This window comes from Triticum aestivum, chromosome 5D (assembly GCF_018294505.1).
Source record: "Triticum aestivum cultivar Chinese Spring chromosome 5D, IWGSC CS RefSeq v2.1, whole genome shotgun sequence".
In the NCBI taxonomy this organism is placed as follows: domain Eukaryota; kingdom Viridiplantae; phylum Streptophyta; class Magnoliopsida; order Poales; family Poaceae; genus Triticum; species Triticum aestivum.
In genome coordinates this window covers 370,183,149-370,193,461 of record NC_057808.1, presented here as the reverse complement: position 1 = coordinate 370,193,461, position 10,313 = coordinate 370,183,149, and positions in this window count along the sequence as shown.

The following is a 10,313-nucleotide window of genomic DNA, read 5'->3' as shown; positions in this document are numbered from 1 at the left end:
TACATTGTACAGTTAGTTGTTCAACTATGCTAGGCCCAAGTGCAACCTGCGGCAAAGTATCCATCATTATAGACGCAGCATGCATCCGCTTGTCTAATATAAAAAACATTCCTTTACTAATATGATAACCGGATGCTTGCTGTGCTAAACAATTAGCTCTAGAATTCTCTTCTCTAGGTATATGATGGATGGTGAATGTATCTAGAGACTTAATTATGTCTAAACATCGGTCCAAATAACTATTTAATAACCCATCAAAACATTGAAATTCGTCTTTAATTTGTTGTACTACCAGAAGCGAATCCCCAAAAGCATCAATATACTTTACGCCCATATCATGTGGCACCCCGGCTCAGAGCAACCGGTTTACCCTGCATTGCCAGCCCAGAGATCGAGTCTTCTGGCAATACACAACAACATGGTACAGAAATAACCGCTTTATTGATACTAGCATGGTACAAAGGTCTGATATTACATCGAGATTCGAGCCCAAGCGGCACACATGGTGCTGCTGGACAGTATGTACATTATTTAATGAACATGGCTGGGGCCTCGATCACACGAAACTACGCGGCAGCGGAAGAACGACGTAGCGGAACTCCATGGCACAGGGACACCGACGTGGACACGGCCTAGACACGAGATGCGCTCCGATGCGAATCAACTTGCCTGAAAGCTGGCATGACACGCCAGGTCAGTACATTGAATGTACTTGCAAGCTCACAACAAACATAAGCACGATGACAGACAATATCATGATAATTAATCAAGTTAAATTAATGCAAGAAATTACTACAAATGCAAAGCTATGCAAAGCAACCAAACAGCGCACCGAGTCACACGGACTCGCTTACCAGACGGTTACCTCGTAACCAAACGGTGACCACACCGGGGTCACACCTGAAACCAATCACTCATGAACACCTCGAGTGTTCAAGGTTCACCACGAAACAATGCATCACAACAATTACTAGTTTGCAAGATTAATTATAAAAGTTGATCCATGGTGTGACTTACTCCCGAGTCTTGCCCATAACCGAGGGCGCGGCTATCGATAGATTAAATACACTCTGCAGAGGTAGCGCACTTTACCCACACTACGGAATACCTGGCCTCGTACTCCCATTCGGGTGGACCAAAGTATTCCGACGAAACCCTCCCTTTGCCATGCACTCTCCCCGGCCACTCCGACCATCTCCCTCTCAGGGCTAGGTCTTGGGTGGCCCCGTGTCTACCAAAGACACCAACGGCCACCGTCGTGGCAAAACGGTCCCAAACGGGGACAAGGTACCATAAAAACAAAACGAGCACACAAGGTTATGTCTGCCTACCGGGCCAGGGTATGCACGCCCATAACCTTCCCTCGCGGGAGGCACCGGTGAGAGCCACGACAAAGGACCGAATCAAGACCTTCCCATTAGGTAAATGTGGTCGCACTGAATTAAAAACCCGATTCAGTGGCACCATGATGTGATCAACATCATATTCAGGTTGAACTTAATCAAGTAATAACTTTCAGAAAAACTTTTTATTACTAACATGGCATCATACCGGAAATCATGCAACTACTCGTCACACAGAGCAAGCAACTCTTAAGCATGGATCAAAACAAGCAACATAACTATCTTGCAATACTAAGATCAGAAACTTCTCTGGTTATAACTCATTTTTATCTACAAACAACATTTTTATTAGTTCATCATTTAGTTGAAAACTATTACTAGCAAAAATAGCTACCATAACTTTCCATAACAAAATATCTAGTGCAAAATCTTACTCTACTTAGCCAAACAATTCTATGAACTCAACCAGAAGCTAAAACAAGCATATCAAGCATCATAAAACAACTAGCAATTAACCATATTAATTTATCAAATTTTAAATGCAAATAAAGACTCATATTCAAGTAGAAAATCATAGATATTGAAATAACACCATCCAAATGATGTTGTGGCTTGCCTTAGTGCAGAGGAGGGTCACACTCCTCCTGGTTAGCTTCAAGGCAAGATCCTCCTTCTGAAAATATTTTAAAACCACAAAAATAAATGTCAAAACACATTCTGAAAATCACCAGAAATTCTAGACAGCAAGGAAAAATCCACCTTTTGGTGTGCTGCTAGAGCTTTCTGTAACAAAGACAATGCAAAAAGAATCAATTCATTTGGACTTGTGGTTTAGAAATGGTGGCTGGTCAAAGTTTTGTCAATTTTTTGAATTAAATTTGAATAAATAGAAAATCCTGGTGGGTGACGTCGAAGGCATAAAGTGGGAGTGCGCCTCCACTCGTACCTCTTCGGGCGCGAGTGGTGAGACTGACACTGGGCCCCACCAGTCAGGAGAGAGGGAAGGGGATCGAGATCATAGGGGAGGCGATGCTTCGTCGGAGCTCATGCCGGGGACGAGGGGGTTTGGGGCTAGGCTAGAGGGATATATCGGAAACGGGGCTCGCGGCACACCTTCCCGTACCCGTGGCTTGGCGAAAGGTGGACGGAGCTGGTCGCAGTCGAGCTCGCAAACTTCGGTGGCGGACGGGGTTCGCCGGAGAGGTGGAACAGGGTGGCTAGAGGCAGCTCCGAGGGCTTGGCGGGGTCCAGGCAGCTCCAGCAGACCACCAAGGCCCTGCCCAAGCAGCTGCTTGAGCTCGAGAGGCCCTGGAGAGCGGCAGCTGGCCTGCGGGGATCGCCGGAGTCCTCGAGTCGGGGCGATGGCCAGAGGCCTGCCCAACCGGGCTTCTGCTCGTCTACGTGTTTGTGGATGTGGTGTGGAGTGGTGTGTGGCTAGCGAGGGAGGCGGGGTGGCTTTATATAGCCGGAGCAGAGGGGGGATGTGTCGCCGCCGGAGCGCTGTGGACACGCGGCGAATGTCGACGAGCGGCTCCAATGCGAGGGGACAGGGTGCAGCGTCAATGCCGGCGCTTGCCCACGCTCGCGGACGAGCACAGGAGGCGGTTTGAGATGGGGACAAGCACACGCGCGCACTGTGCCGTTTTGGCCGCAACTTGACCAGGCTTGCTGCGGCGGCTCCGGCATCGGCGAGCGCCAGGGAGGGGTCATGGGTGATGGGTCAAGGGTTGTGGCACGTTGCGGCAGTCGGAGGCGAGCGCTTGCATGCACACGCGTGAAACAGAACGCAAAGCGCCAGCCAGAGCGCGTCGAGACGCTGCCAGGCGTCGTGTCCTCGTGCGGTCACCAAGCTGGCATGGCCAAAACGACGGCCAGGAGCGGCCAAACCTTGTCTATGAGCTCGACCATGCAGTGCTACGTCTAGGAGAGGCGATGGATCATACCCAGGCCGACCAGACGCGACTCTACCAAGCTGGCAAGTTTCTGGTCAGAAACTTGGTCGCCAAGTTTGGCCACCTTCTAGAAGGCCATTAGGGCTAATCTTCTGGGGTTCAGGGTTTCTTAGGAAGGTCTTTAAGCTCAACAAATCTCAAGGACAAAAGCTCAAGAAAAAATGCACTTGCTGTACAAAGTGCATTTCTGGTCCAGAAGTGAAAAGATTTTCTACAGCAAAAATATTACAAAAAGTGATGCAATATTTTTGCATGGGAAGATGTGCCATGGTCCTAAGAATATTTAGGAATTATCTCAGATTTTTCTAAGGAAGAAAAATTGAGGTTGCTTTGGAGCACAAAGTTCTGAAATGAGCTTAAGAGAGAAAAATGAATATTTTCCTTTTAGGAAAAATATTCATTTTATTATTTTGGGAATTTGTGGGAGGAATAAGGTAGATAGGTCACTTGGGTGAAAGCCAAGGATATGCCCAAGTGACAAGTCCATTTGAATTGATCCAAAAATCCAAATCAAATCAGGGCAAAAACCACGATGAAAACCAAGTCCGGAAAGAGAGAGAAGGCAAGTCCGGTAAAAAGAGAGAAGGCAAAATCCAGGCTGTCACAAACCTCCCCCACTTAGGATGAATCTCGTCCTCGAGATTCGGTTGCTTGGGAAAACCATTCTGGGTATGCAGTCCTTAAAAATTCCTCTCTTTCCCAGGTTGCTTCTTCTTCGGTGTGATGCTCCCACTGAACCTTGTAAAATCTTATCTCTTTGCTGCGAGTGACCCTTTCTGTCTGATCCAATATTCTGATTGGCTTTTCCTCATAAGTCAAATCCTTAGCCAATTCTATCTCTGACATATCAGTCCTTTTCTCCGGTGGCGAGATGCATCTTCTTAGCTGTGAGATGTGAAACACGTTGTGTACTTCTGACAATTCTGGTGGCAATTCCAACTGGTAGGCAACTGTTCCGACTCTGGCCATGACGGGGAATGGACCGATATATCTGGGTGCCAATTTTCCTCGGGTCTGAAACCTCTTGACTCCTTTCATAGGGGTGACTCAGAGATATACGTGTTCTCCGGGTTCGAAGCTGATCTGACGATGTTTGGCATCATAGTAGCTCTTCTGTCGGGATTTGGCCAGTTGCAGTCTGTCTCGGATTTCCTTGACTTGCTTCTCTGCTTCGAGCATTAAATCAGTCCCGAAAATACGGCTATCTCCGGTTTGAGACCAATTTAATGGGGTGCGGCATTTCCGGCCATACAGGGCTTCATAGGGTGACATCTTTAAGCTGGCCTGGAAACTGTTGTTGTAGGAAAACTCGGCGTAGGGCAGACAGTCTTCCCACTTGGTTCCTTGGGCCAATGTACATGCCCGGAGCATATCTTCGAGTATTTGATTTACTCGCTCAGTCTGTCCATCTGTCTGAGGATGGTAAGCCGTGTTGTACTTCAGAGCGGTCCCCAAGGCTTGATGAAGTCGGGACCAAAATGCGGATGTGAATAGAGATCCCCTGTCGGAGGTGATAGTCTTGGGTACTCCATGCAGACTGACGATTCTTGATACATACAGCTGTGCAAGTTTATTTGCACGGTATGTGGTCCGGATAGGTAGGAAGTGTGCCACCTTGGTTAGAGTGTCCACTATGACCCATATCGCGTCGTTTCCTCGATGAGACCTTGGTAATCCGGTGATGAAATCCATGCAAATATCGTCCCATTTCCATTGGGATACCGGCAGAGGCTGGAGGAGTCCGGCGGGTTTTTGGTGTTCCGCCTTTACCTTATTGCAGATATCGCAGCAGGCCACAAAATACGCGATGTCTTTCTTCATTCCATCCCACCAAAATATCTGACGAAGATCCTCATACATCTTGGTACCACCGGGATGAATTGAGTATGGTGCTTCATGTGCTTCCGCCAATATTTTCTTCTTCAGACTGTCTTGGTTGGGTACGCAAAGTCTTCCTCGGAACCTTAGCGAACCTTGCTGATCCATAGTTAAATCCGGTGCTTGCCCTTGGTGCAGCTTCTGAACATATATCCGTAACACCTTATCATCCGCTTGAGCTCTGCGGATATCCTCTTCGAGAGTAGGAGCAACTTCCAATATATTGGTAAGACGGGCGTCGGTGATTACCAGATTTAGCTGCATGATTTCTTCATAGAGCTCTGGAGGCAAGGAATCCATTAGGGCATTGAGGTTGGCTGGTTTGCGGTTGAGGGCGTCAGCCACCACATTAGCTTTGCCCGGGTGATAATTTATTCCGAGGTCATAGTCCTTAACCAACTCGAGCCATCTTCGCTGTCGAAGTTTCAAGTTGGGCTGAGTGAATATATACTTGAGACTTTTATGGTCGGTGAATATCTGGCACTTCTTTCCAATCAGATAATGTCTCCAGATTTTCAAAGCGTGCACCACTGCGGCCAATTCCAAATCATGAGTAGGATAGTTTCCTTCATGTTGTCGCGGTTAGCGAGATGCATAGGCCACCACTTTGCCATCTTGCATGAGCACACACCCCAGACCTTTTCTGGAGGCGTCGCAGTAAACATTGAAACTGCGGTAGATATCTGGAAGAGTTAATACGGGTGCTGATGTCAGTCAGGTTTTTAACTCATTGAAGCTCCGTTCGCAGTCTTCAGTCCATATGAACTTCTTGTCCTTCTTGAGGAGCTCAGTCATTGGCTTGGCAATCTTGGAAAATCCTTCGATAAAACGGCAATAATATCTGGCCAGTCCAAGGAAACTCCGGATTTCTGAGACGGTGGTGGGTGCGGACCAATCAAGTACATCTTTTACCTTGCTTGGGTCCACCGAGATTCCTTCTGCCGAGAGGATATGTCCGAGGAATACCACTTGCTGGAGCCAAAACTCACATTTGCTGAATTTGGCGTACAGTTGATGATCGCGAAGCTGTTGCAGAACTGCGCGAAGATGTTCCTTATGTTCGTCCTTGCTTTTGGAGTAAATGAGGATGTCATCAATGAACACCACCACAAACTTGTCCAAGAAGTCCATAAACACCTTGTTCATCATATGCATAAAGAATGCAGGAGCGTTGGTGAGGCCGAAGGACATAACAGTGTATTCGTAAAGACCGTACCGAGTGGTGAACGCGGTCTTAGGAATATCTTCCTTCTTAATCTTGAGTTGATGATATCCCGTCCTCAAATCAATCTTTGAGAATACTTTGGCCCCACTGAGTTGATCAAACAGATCGTCAATCCTCGGCAGTGGATACTTGTTTTTAATGGTGACGTCATTCAGCTGTCGGTAGTCTACACACATTCGTAGACTGCCATCCTTTTTGTCCATGAAGATTGCTGGTGATCCCCATGGGGAAGAGCTTTGACGAATGTATCCTTTTTGCAGCATCTCATCCAATTGTTTCTTCAATTCCACCAATTCTAAGGAGGGCATCCGATAATATTTCTTATGTATCGGGGTGGTTCCAGGCACTAGGTCAATAGCGAACTCCAATTCCTGGTCTGGTGGCATGTCGGGCAATTCTTCAGGAAATACATCTGGATACTCACTGACCACTGGGATTAATTCCAACTCTTCTGTCACGGCTGCGAAAACCATATCCTTCGTGGGGATGCGCTTGCGGGCATAAAAACTGGTAGTGCGACCTTCCATATTTTCCACGGTAACTTCTCTAGTCGCACAGCTGATGCAGACTTGGTATTGGGTTAACCAATTCATGCCCAGAATGACATCCAATTTGTTGGAATCGATGATTATCAACGATGTTGGAAACTTGACGCCCTTGATGTCAATCTCCAAATTTCGGCAGACGAGATTGCTTCTGAGGAGGGATTCCGGGGATTGTACCAGCATGTGTTTTCCCAAAATCGAGCAAGAAAAATTGTTTTGGGAAGCAAAACTCCGTGAAATAAAAGAGTGGGAAGCCCCAGAGTCAAATAGAATTACGACGGGTATGTCATTAACGAGAAACATACCAATGACGACTTCCGGGTCCTCTTGGGCTTCATCTGCGGAGATGTGATGAACTTGCCCTTGGATTATATCGGGGGCGGAATACTGCTCCATGTAGTTGACTTGCGGCTGAAATGGAGTGACGTGCTTGGTGTTCTTGGGACACTGTCGGGCGTAGTGTCCGGTTTGACCACAGCTGAAGCACGAATTGTTGCGCTGGCAATCGTCGCGCACCGGGCTGGTCACGACATTCTTGACTTGTGTAGTAGTCTTGTTGACGTTCTGCTGCCAATTGGGTTTGTACTCCACCTGAGTCTGTTGCCATGTACGAGCCTTTTTGCACTAGTTGCATATCCTTCTTGGGCTCAAATTTGCGCTTGTGGTCATTAGCAGCTGGCTTGTTGTCGTCCAGGAGCTTGTGTTCCCTCTCGGCGATGAGGGCCTTGTTCACTAGAGTCAGGAAGTCCGGGAAATCAAACATACTGAGAGTGCACCGGAGATGTTGATGTAGGCCTCCAAGGAATCAGTTGATCTTCTGCTCTTCTGTGGCCACTCATGGAGAGAATAGCGGGCCAGATAGTTGAATTTATTCAGATACTCGGCGACGGTCATGCTGCCTTGAGTGAGAGCAAGAAATTCGCGTTGCTTGATCTTCATGACTCCGGTGGGAATATGATATTTGCGGAAATGATCCTTGAATTTTGTCCAAGTAATTTCCTCGTCGGCGGACCATATTGCTTTGGCATTATCCCACCATATAGTGGCAGCTCCTTCGAGATAATGCGTTGCGAAGGGAACCTTGTCTCTGTCGTCTGTGCGAGCAATTTCTAGTTTTCTTTCAATAGTCCTTAGCCAGTCGTCGGCGTCCAAAGGATCAGTAGCATGGCTGAAACTGGGAGGCTTGGTTCGCTGAAAATCTGATAGCTTGGAATGATGGCCATTCTGGTTTCCATTCTGCCCAACCATAACTTGTACACTTTTCAGTATTTCCAGCAGATCGTTGCTCCTTCTTTCTTCAAACATTCGCGGGATTTGCTCGGTGGAAGGCGGTTGTGGCGGTGGAGGCGGAGGTGGCTGGTATGGTTCAGGGGAATGTCCTGCCTGTCTTGCGGAACGACGGACAGGGACATCCTCACCAGCTTGACTGCTGCTGCCTCCACGCGGCATCCTATTTTTTGTTTTCCCAATACATAGGAACCATGATGAGAAAATTCCAAAATGGGGGAAAAACCAATGACAAATCCCGGAAGAAAGCAGCGAATAAAACCAAGTCGAAAAAGAGTCCAACATAATTATACATAGTCCCAACATGAAAATAAACATCGCAATGGGTCTACTACCCTCGTACATGAAACTACGCATCATGACAAGTGCGATTACAGCCATACATGATGCTCATGACTACCACGATACTCTAACGATCTACTGCTCGGATGGTGCTGCTGCAGGCTCGTCTCCTGAGCCGGACCCAGATCCTGAACTGATAGTAGAGACCTCCGGGGGAAGAGAGGTGCGCTGGCGCTGCCTTGAGGGCTCTCCCTCAGGGGCAGGCGGGGGATGGGATCTAAGCATAGGAGCGGCAGGAGTAGCGACAAGAGAAGACCATGCAGCAGGAGCGCTGCGAGGGTTCACCGTCAAAGGGTTAACGGTACCCTGCAAGGTCGTCGTAGGAACGGAGGTGGGAGGAGCAGAAGTGTAGATGACAGCGAGAAGAGGGTTCCTTATACGAGCAGCAGCGAGAGCGGCGCGAGCGCGTGAGAGCTCCCGAGCTAACTCGTAGTTAAGGAGATAGCTAGTGGTGATGTAGCGTGCAAGGTGGCTAGTGGGACGATCGCACGCCGGATTAATCAAAGGAAAGCGGATACGCCCATTCTCGTGCAGAGATGGGTAGAAGAAAAGTCCAGGGTGGGTGTGCATGCGATGCTCATTGTAGCGCAAGTCTACAAGAGCCTCGATAGCAGCAAACTGAACCGCCTGAGATGGCGTAGAAGCAAGACCACCCTTAGACGAACGAGTGTAAGCGTCGGATGGGGAACTGTGGTGTAGAGTGACCTCAGCATAATACTCATACAATGCACCGGCCAGATGCTCGCGATACACCCGATACTCTGGATCAGCACCCTCTGGATAGAGTCGTCGCCACATGTTCTGAACCAGGTGCGGCGATGTGCACGGAGCTGGCTCAGGATGGTACAAGATCGGTACTGCTGCCATCTACACTCACAAACCATACGGTTAGTAATAACAACAATAAGTCATGCATGCAATGCAACAACCAATTCCTATGTCTACCGGCACTCAAATGAAACTATCTACCGTTTTACTAACGCACTTCCGGTCTAGCGTGTCCTACAATCAGCGCGGCTCTGATACCAAGCGTTGTGGCCCCCCGGCTCAGAGCAACCGGTTTACCCTGCATTGCCAGCCCAGAGATCAAGTCTTCTGGCAATACACAACAACATGGTACAGAAATAACCGCTTCATTGATACTAGCGTGGTACAAAGGTCTGATATTACATCAAGATTCGAGGCCAAGCGGCACACACGGTGCTGCCGGACAATATGTACATTATTTAATGAACATGGCTGGGGCCTCGATCACACGAAACTACGCGGCAGCGGAAGAACAATGTGGCGGAACTCCATGGCACAGGGACACTGGCGTGGACACGGCCTAGACACGAGATGCGCTCCGATGCGAATCAACTTGCCTGAAAGCTGGCATGACACGCCAGGTCAGTACATTGAATGTACTAGCAAGCTCACAACAAACATAAGCACGATGACTGACAATATCATGATAATTAATCAAGTTAAATTAATGCAAGAAATTACTACAAATGCAAAGCTATGCAAAGCAACCAAACAGCGCACCGAGTCACACGGACTCGCTTACCAGACGGTTACCTCGTAACCAAACGGTGACCACACCGGGGTCACACCTGAAACCAATCACTCATGAACACCTCGAGTGTTCAAGGTTCACCACGAAACAATGCATCACAACAATTACTAGTTTGCAAGATTAATCATAAAATTTGATCCATGGTGTGACTTACTCCCGAGTCTTGCCCATAACCGAGGGCGC